This window comes from Pristiophorus japonicus, chromosome 23 (assembly GCF_044704955.1).
Source record: "Pristiophorus japonicus isolate sPriJap1 chromosome 23, sPriJap1.hap1, whole genome shotgun sequence".
Lineage (NCBI taxonomy): Eukaryota > Metazoa > Chordata > Chondrichthyes > Pristiophoridae > Pristiophorus > Pristiophorus japonicus.
The window spans coordinates 20310194-20320392 of NC_091999.1; positions in this window are offsets into that span (position 1 = coordinate 20310194).

A 10199-nucleotide genomic window follows, 5' to 3' on the forward strand; every position below is an offset into this window, starting at 1 on the left:
CAGGTGTATAAAATCACAGTTAATTGAGATGATAAGTAGTAAACAGAGGAAAATGTCTCAGTTACTTCTTCAACTGACTATAGCAACTACACTGGCAAATAAAATTAATTAACGTTTAATTGGTTGTGATAACATGTGCATTGGGTACAATGTTATCGTTACATTTTAAACTGGAATTTCTAACAAATAGACAGGGTAATAAGGTTACAGTTAATAGATAAATTTGTCAGGATGATCAATACACAGGGGGAAAATGCTGCAGGTAATTATTGAATTGGACATGATGACTAATACCGCGGTGAAAAAAATTACAGTTCTTTGTTAAAGTGGGCTTAGTAACCAGTCCACGGGGGGATAACGTTATTGTTATTTGTAACATTGGTCACGAAAAAGATTACACAGGATAATGTTACTTTTAATTGAAAAATTGGACATGATAACCAGTACAGAGGATAAAGTTAGTGCTAATGGTAAAATTGGTGATGATAACAAGTGCACAGGAGATTTACATAACAGTTAATGATAAAATTGGTGATAATAATCGTTACACAGGAGGTTAACGTTAGTGTTAATGGTAAAATGTAACGAGCAGGGTGAATAAGGGGGAATCAATGGATGTGGTTTATTTGGATTTCCAGAAGGCATTCGATAAAGTGCCGCATAAATGGTTAATGCACAAGATAAAAGTTCATGGGGTTGGGGTAATATATTGGCATGGATTGAGGATTGGCTAACTAACAGAAAATAGAGAGTTGGGATAAACAGGTCATTTTCCGGTTGGCAAACAGTAACTAGTTGGTTGCCACAACGATCGGTGCTGGGGCATCAACTATTTCCAATCTATATTAATGACATAGATGAAGGGACCGCATGTAATGTAACCAAGTTTGCAAACGACACAAAGATGGGTGGGAAAGCACATGGTGAGGAGGACACAACAAATCTGCAAATTGATATAGACAGGCTAAGTGAATGTGCAAAATTTCGGCAGATGTAATACAATGTTAGAAAATGTGAGGTTATCCACTTTAGCAGAAAAAATAGAAAAGCAGATTATAACTTAAATGACGGGAAATTGCAAAGTGCTTCAGTAAAGTGGGACCTACGGATCCTTGTGCATGAAACACGAAAATTATAAAGCAGGTACAGCTTGTAAATCAGGAAGGCAAATGGAATGTTTGGCTTTATTGCAAGGGGGTTGATTATAAAAGCAGCTACGTCCTGCTACAACTGTACAGGGTATTGGTGAGGCCACACCTGGAGTACTGCGTACAGTTTAGTTCTCCGTTTTTAAGGAAGGATATACTTGCATTGGAAACTGTACAGAGAACGTTCAGTAGGTTGATTCCAGAGATGAGGGGTTTGATTATGAAGATAGGTTGTGTAGGTTGGGTCCATATACATTGCAGTTCAGAAGAACGAGAGAGGATCAGATCCAAAAATCTAAGACGATGAAAGGTCTGGACATGATGGACGCAGAACATATTTTGCCACACATAGGGGAAACTGAAACTAGTGGACATAGTCTGAGAATATGTGACCGCCCATTTAAAACTGAGATGAGGAGGAATTTATTCTTTCAGAGGGTTGTAAATCTGTGGAATTCAATGCCCCAGAGAGCTGTGGATGCTGAGTCATTGAATATATTTAAGGCGGAGATGGACAGATTTTCGCGCGATAAGGGAATAAATGTTTATGGGAAGCGTGCAGACAAGTGGAGCTGATTAAATGATCAGATCAACAATGATCTTATGAAATGGCGGACCGGGCTCGAGGGGTCAAATGGCCTACTCCTGCTCCTAGTTCTTGTGTTCTTGTGTAAACAGGATAACGTTATTTTAAATGGTAACATTGGACACGATAACCTGTACACAGGAGGATAACGTGAATGTAAGTGGTAAAATTGAACATGATAACCAGTACACAGGGTAATGATAGTGTTAATGGTAAAAATGGACATAAGCTTTGCTCAGTGCAATAAACTTAATTAATTATTCAATTGAATATAACGAACACACTGGCTAATACAAGTGGTTAATTGTTAAATTGGTCATGATAACGAGTGCACAAAATACAAAACTACAATTACTGTATAATTTGGAAATGATAACGAATACAGAAGAGAATGATGTTGCAGATAATTGTGAAATTCGGGTTGAAATCCAATACACAGAGTAACAAAAATAAAGTTAATCATTCAGTTGGACGCAATAACTATTACAGATGGGAGTAAAGTTACAGTTAAGATGGAGATAGACACATTTTTGAGCGTTAAGTAATAAAGGGTTACGGGGAGCGGGTAGGGATGTGGAGCTGAGTCCATGATCAGATCAGCAATGATCTTATTAAATGGCAGAGCAGGCTCGAGGGGTCAAATGGCCTACTCCTGCTCTTATTTCTTGTGTTCCTGTGTACACAGGGTAACATTCGTGTAAATGGTAAAAATGGAGATGATAAGCAGTAAACAGGAGGATAACATCACTGTTAATGCTAAATTTGGATATGATAACATGTACACAGGAGGATAACGTCATTGTTAATGGTAAAGTTGGACATGATAAACAGTTCACAGGGGGAAAACGTTACTGTTAATGGTAAAATTGGACATGACAACCAGCACAAATGATAAGTAAATCTCAGGGGAATAAACCTAGATAACTATTCAATTGAATATAACGAACACATTGGCTAATAAATGTAGTTAATTATTAAATTGGTCTTGATAACGAGGGCAAACGGGAAAAAACTACAGTTAATTTAATTATAACGAATACACAGGAGAATAATGTAACAGATAATTGTGAAAGTTGGCATGATATCAAATACGCAGGGTAATAAAATTAATGTCAATCGTTAAATTGGACCGGTTAACTATTACACAGTGGAGTAAAGTTACAGTTAATTGTTCAATTGAATATAACGAGCACAGACCTAATTAAATTAGTTAGTTGTTAAATTGGACTTGCTAATTAATGCATAAGGGGATAAAGTTGCAGTTATTTTAAAAATTGAGTTAAAGAAGACAGATGAAGACAGATAAAAAGACAGAGTGATTGAGGCAAAAGGAGAGGGAGTGCACGTGAATCACAATGAGACATTGAGAGAAGGAGACAGAGAGGGCGAAGATAGAGAGAGAGAGAAAGAGAGAGACAGAAAGGAAGAACGAGGAACATAGAGAAACATTGAGAGAGATATGGAGGGAGACATGGAGAGAGACATTGAGAGAAACATTGAGTGATGTATTGAGTGAGATATTGAGAAGCACATCGAGTGAAACATTGAATGAGATATTGAGTGAGACATTAAGGTGACATTGAGAGATTCTTTGAGAGACACATTGAGAGACAAATTGAGAGAGATATTGAGGGAGACATTGAGGGAGACATTGGGGGAAACATTGAGAGAGACATTGAAAAAGCCATTGAGGGTGGCATTGAGAGAGACACTGAGAGAAACATTGAGAGATACATTGAGAGATATATTGAGAGGTTCATTGAGGGAGGCATTAAGAGAGACACTGAGAGAAACATTGAGAGATACATTGAGAGAAACATTGAGAGATACATTGAGAGATATATTGAGAGATTCATTGAGGGAGGCATTAAGAGAGACACTGAGAGAAACATTGAGAGAGACACTGAGAGAAACATTGAGAGATACATTGAGAGATATATTGAGAGATTCATTGAGGGAGGCATTAAGAGAGACATTGAAATACATTGATCGAGATTTTGAGAGAGGCATTGAGAGAGGCACATAGAGAGATATCGAGAGACACATTGAGGATGGCATTGAGGCAGGTATTGAGAGAGATATTGAGAGAGACAGAGAGGGAACATTGAGACCGACATTGAGGGAGACATTGCGAGAAGCATTGAGAAAGACATTGAAGGACATATTCATGGAAACATTGAAGGAGACATTGAGGGAAACATTGAGAGAGACATCGAGAGAATCATGGAGAGAGACGTTGAGGGAGACAGTGAAAGATATATTGAGAAAGTCATTGAGCGAGACATTGAGGGAGACATTGACAAACACCTGAAGGGAGATATTGAGAGAGACTTTAAGAGAGAGATTGAGTGAGACATTGAGAGACACATTGAGGGAGACATTGAGCGAGTCATTGTGTGGGAAGTTGAGAGAGACATTGTTGGAGGCAGTGACAGTGACATTGAGGGCGATGTTGGGGGAAACATTTAGTGAGACATTGAGAGAGACATTGAGAGGTACATTGGGACATACATTGAGGGAGACTATGAGAGAGACATTGAAAGAGAGATTGAGGGAGACATTGAGAGACACTGAGGGAGATATTGAGTGATACAGATAAACGTAGAAACATAGAAACTGTGTGCAGGAGTAGGCCATTAGGCATTTCGAGCCTGCACCACCATTCAACATGATCATGGCTGATCATCCAACTTCAGCACGCCATTCCTGCTTTCTCTCCATACCCTTAATCCCTTCAGCTGTAAGGGCCACATCTAACTCCCTTTTGAATATATCTAACGAACTGGCTTCAACAACGTTCTGTGGTAGACAATTCCAAAGGTTCACAATTCTTTGAATGAAGAAGTTTCTCTTCATCTTGGTCCTAAGTGGCTTACCCATTATCCTAAAACTGTGGCCCCTGGTTCTGGACTTCCGCAGCATTGGGAGCAATATTCCTGCACCTAACATGTGATATCCCGTCAGAATTTTATATATTTCTATGAGATCCCCTCTCATTCTTCTAATTTCCAGTGAATATAAGCCTAGTCGATCCAGTCTTTCTTCATATGTTAGTACTGCCATCCCGGGAATCAGTCTGCTGAATCTTCGCTGCATTCCCTCAAAAGCAAGAATGTCCTTCATCAGATTAGGAGACAAAAACTGTACACAATATTCAGGTGTGGCCTCACCAAGGCCCTGTACAACTACAGTAAGATCTCCTTCCTCCCATACTCAAATTATCTCGCTATGCTGACCAACATGCCATTTGCCTTGCATGCCAACTTTCAATGACTGATGTACCATGACACCCAGGTCTCCTTGCAGCTCCCATTTTCCTAATCTGCCATCATTCAGGTAATATTCTGCCTTCGTGTTTTTGCCAACAAAATGGATAAGCTCACATTTATCCACATTATACTGCATCTGACATGCATTTGCCCACTCACCTAACCTGTCCAAATAAAGCTGCATGCTCTAAGCTTCCTCCTCACAGCTCACTCTGCCACCCAGTTTAATGTCATCTGCAAACTTGGAGATATTACACTCAATTCCTTCATCCAAATCATTAATGTATATTGTAAAGAGCAGGGGGTCCCAGTATTGAGCCCTGCGGCACCCCACTAGTCATGCCTGCCATTTTGAAGAGGACCCCTTTATCCCGACTCTCTGCTTCATGTCTGCCAACCAGTTCTCTATCCACGTCAGTACATTACCCCCAATACCATGTGCTTTAATTTTGCACACCAATCTCTTTTGTGGGACCTTTTCAAAAACCTTTTGAAAATCCATATACACCACATCCCTTGGCTCTCCCTTGCCCACTCTACTAGTTTCATCCTCAAAAAAATCCAGATTTGTCAAGCATGATTTCCCTTTCATAAATCCATGTTGACTTGGACCAATCATCGTCGCTGCTTTCCAAATGCGCTGTCATTTCATCTTTAATAATTGATTCCTACATTTCCTCCCTACTGATGTCAGATTAACTGGTCTATAATTACCCATTTTCTCTCTTCCTCCTTTTTTAAAAAGTGATGTTACATTAGCAACCCTCCAGTCAATTGGAACTGATCCAGAATCGATAGACTGTTGGAAAATGATCACCAATGTATTCAGTATTTCTCGGGCCACTTCCTTAAGTACTCTGTGATGCAGACTATCAGGCCCTGGGGATTTATCGGTCTTCAATCCCATCAATTTTCCGAACAAAATTTCCCGCCTAATAAGGATATCCTTCAGTTCCTCCTACTCACTAGACACTCGGTCCCCTAGTATTTCCGGAAGGTTATTTGTGCTTTCCTTCGTGAAAACAGAACCAAAGTATTTGTTCAACTCGTCTGCCATTTCTTTGTTCCTCATTATAAAATCACCTGCATCCGACTGCAAGGGAACTACGTTTGTCTTCACTAATCTTTTTCTCTTCACGTATCTATCGAAGCTTTTGCAGTCAGTTTTTATGTTCCAGGCAAGCTTCTTCTCGTATTCTATTTTCCCCCTCCGAATTAAACCCTTTGTCTTCCTCTGCTGAATTCTAAATTTCTCCCAGTCCTCAGGTTTGCTACTTTTTCTCGCCTATTTATATACCTCTTCCTTGGATTTATCACTATCTTTAATTTCCCGAGTTAGCCACGGTTGAGCCACCTTTCCCGTTTTATTTTTACTCCAGACAGGAATGTAAAATTATTGAAGTTCATCCATGTGATCTTTAAATATCTGCCATTGCCTATCCACCATCAAGCCTTTAATTATCAGTCTATTCTAAACAATTCTCTTCTCATACCATCGAAGTTACCTTTCCCTAAGTTCAGGAGCCTAGTCTCTGAATTACTTGTGTCACTCTCCATCTTAATAAAGAAATCTACCATTTTATGATCATTCTTCCCCAAGGGGCCTCGCACAACAAGATTTCTAATTAGTTATTTCTCATTACACATCACCCAGTCTAGGATGACCAGCCATCTCATTGGTTTCTCGAAATATTGGTCCAGAAAACCATCCCGAATACACTCCAGGAAATCCTACTCCATCGTCTTAGTACCAGTTTGGTTAGCGCAATCTATGTATAGATTGAAGTCTCCCATGATAACTGCTGTACCTTTATTGCATGCAACCCTAATTTCTTGTTTGATGCTGGCCCTAACCTCACTACGTTTGGTGGTCTGTACACAACTCCCACTAAAGTTTTCTGTCCTATGCTATTCCGCAGTTCGACCAATACAGATTCCACATCATCCAAGCTAATGTCCTTCCTTACTATTGCATTAATTTCCTCTTTAACCAGCAACGCTACCTCACCTCCGTTTCCTTTCTGTCTATTCTTCCTGAATGTTGAATACCCCTTGTTTTTGAGTTCCTAGCATTGGTCATCCTGGAGCCATGTCTCTGTGATGCCAATTATATCATATTCATTATGCCTGTGCAGTTAATTCGTCCACCATATTACGAATACTCCTCTCATTGAGGCACAGAGCCTTCAGGCTTGACTTTTTAACACACTTTGCCCTTTTAGAATTTTGCTGCAATGTGTCCCTTTTTGATATTTGCCTTGGCTCTCTCTGCCCTCCACTTTTACTTTTCTTCTTTCTATCTTTTGCTTCTGCCCCTGTTTAACTACCCTCTGTCTCCCTGCATAGGTTACCATCCCCCTGCCATATTAGTTTAACCGCTCCCCAACAGCACTGGCAAACACTCCCCCGAGGACATTGCTTCCGGTCCTGGCCAGGGTCAGACCGTCCGTTTTGTGGTCCCAGCTCCCCCAGAACCGGTTCCAATATCCCAGGAAATTGAATCCCGCCCTGCTGCACCACTCCTCAAGCCACGTATTAATCTGAGATATTCTTAGATTCCTACTCTGACTAGCACGTGAAACTGGTAGCAATCCTGAGATTACTACCTTTGAGCTTCTACTTTTTTCATTTAACTCCTAGCTCCCTAAATTCAACTTGTAGGGCCTCATCCCGTTTTTTTACCTATGCCGTTAGTACCTATGTGCACCACGACAACTGGCTGTTTGCCCTCCCCCTTCAAAATGTCCTTCACCTGCTCCGAGACACCTTTGAGCCTTGCACCAGGCAGGCAACATACAATCCTGGAGTCCCGATTGCAGTCGCAGAAACGTCTATCTATTCCCCTTACAATAGAATCCCCTACAACTATAGCTCTCCCACTATTTTTCCTGCCCTCCTGTGCAGCAGAGCCACCCACAGTGCCATGAACGTGGCTGCTGCTGCTCTCCCCTGATGAGTCCATCCCCCTCAACAGTACCCAAAGCGGTGTAACTGTTTTGCAGGGGGCGATGACTGCAGGGGACCCCTGCATTCCCTTCCTTCCACTGTTCTTCCTGTTGTTCACCCATCCCCTATCTGGCTGTGTACCCTTTACCTGCGATGTGGCCAACTCCCTAAACCTGCAATTCACGACATCTTCAGCATCACGGATGCACCAGAGAAAATCCACCCGCAGCTCCACTACCACAATACGCTCTGTCCGGTGCTGCAGGTGGAAACACTTCGCGCACATGTAATCGTCAAGGACACTGTGACTTCCCACGAAGCACAGGAGAGCACAACATGAGTCCCAGTTCTCCTGCCATGACTTAACCCTTAGATTAACTTAATTTGTCAACAATAATGATAAAGGTTACCTGCTGCTAAAGGAAAAAGGCAGAGGCAGAGACTGAGATACATTTCACAATTCAATGTCTTGATATTTGAGAGTGTCACAGAGAAAAATGCAGATTCAACAGTTAACAATCAGGTATCACCGAGCAGGATGGGAGAAAATCAGTCTTAAATCAAAGACTTATCTGGAGTGGGGCTCAAACCGACGTGATTACAAATTCAGTGGATCTTAAGTCCAACGCTTTAAGCACTCTGAAATCCTGGTCCTGTAAGTATGCGGATTCTGTCTCTGTGAGAAATTGGGCTTCCCCACAGACACTCATATACACATAGGGTTTCAGTGAGCATTTATGAACATTTTTAGTAATATTGACACGGGGCCAACTCTCCTATTCTCTTTCGAGTTGGTATGAAAAAGAGTGGGAGAGCGAGAGTGATAGGGAATTCAATTGTAAGGGGAATAGATCGGCGCTTATGCGGCCGCAACCGGGACTCCAGGATGGTATGTTGCCTCCCTGGTGCAAGGGTCAAGGATATCTCGGAGAGGGTGCAGGACATTCTGAAAAAGGAAGGTGAACAGCCAGTTGTCGTGGTGCACATTGGGACCAACGATATAGCTAAAACAAAACGGGATGAGGTCTTACGAGAAGAATTTAAGGAGCTGGGAGATAAATTAAAAAGTAGGACCTCAAAAGTAGTAATCTCGGGATTGCTACCAGTGCCACGTGCTAGTCAGAGTAGGAATCGCAGGATAGCTCAAATGAATACGTGGCTTGAACAGTGGTGCAGCAGGGAAGGATTCAAATTCCTGGGGCATTGGAACCGGTTCTGGGGGAGGTGGGACCAGTACAAACCAGACGGTCTGCACCGAGGCAGGACCGGAACCATTGTCCTAGGAGGAGTGTTTGCTAGTGCTGTTGGGGAGGAGTTAAACCAATATGGCAGGGTAATGGGAATCAATGCAGGGAGACAGAGGGAAACAAAATAGAGACGGAAGCAAAAGACTGAAAGGAGATGAGTAAAAGTGGAGGGCAGAGGAACCCAAGGCAAAAAATAAAAAGGGCCAATTGCAGCAAAATTCTAAAGGGTCAAAGTATGTTAAAAAGGCAAGCTCTGTGCCTCAAGGCGAGGAGTATTCAGAATAAGGTGGATGAATTAACTGTGCAGATAGCAGTCAACGGATACGATGTGGTCGGCATCACAGAGACATGGCTGCAGGGTGACTAAGGCTGGGAATTCAACATCCAAGGCTTTTCAACATTTAGGAAGGATAGACAGAAAGGAAAAGGAGGCGGATTGACGTTGCTGGTTAAAGAGGAAATTAATGCAATTGTAAGGAAATACATTAGCTGGGATGATGTGGAATCGGTATGGGTGGAGCTACGGAATACCAAAGGGCAAAAAACGCTAGTGAGATTTCTGTACAGACCTCCAAAGAGTAGTAGTGATGTTGGGGAGGGCATCAAACAGGAAATTAGGGGTGCATGCAATAAAGTGGCAGCAGTTATCATGGGTGACTTTAATATGCATATAGATTGGGCTAACCCAACTGGAAACAATACGGTGGAGGAGGATTTCGTGGACTGCATAAGGGATGGTTTTCTAGGCCAATATGTCGAGGAACAAACTAGGGGGGAGGCCATCTTAGACTGGGTGTTGTGTAATGAGAGAGGATTAATTAGCAATCTCGTTGTGCGAGGCCCCTTGGGGAAGAATGACCATGATATGGTGGAATTCTACATTAGGATGGAGAATGAAACAGTTAATTCAGAGACCATGGTCCAGAACTTAAAGAAGGGTAACTTTGAAGGTATGAGGCGTGAATTGGGTAGGATAGATTGGCGAATGATACTTAAGGGGTTG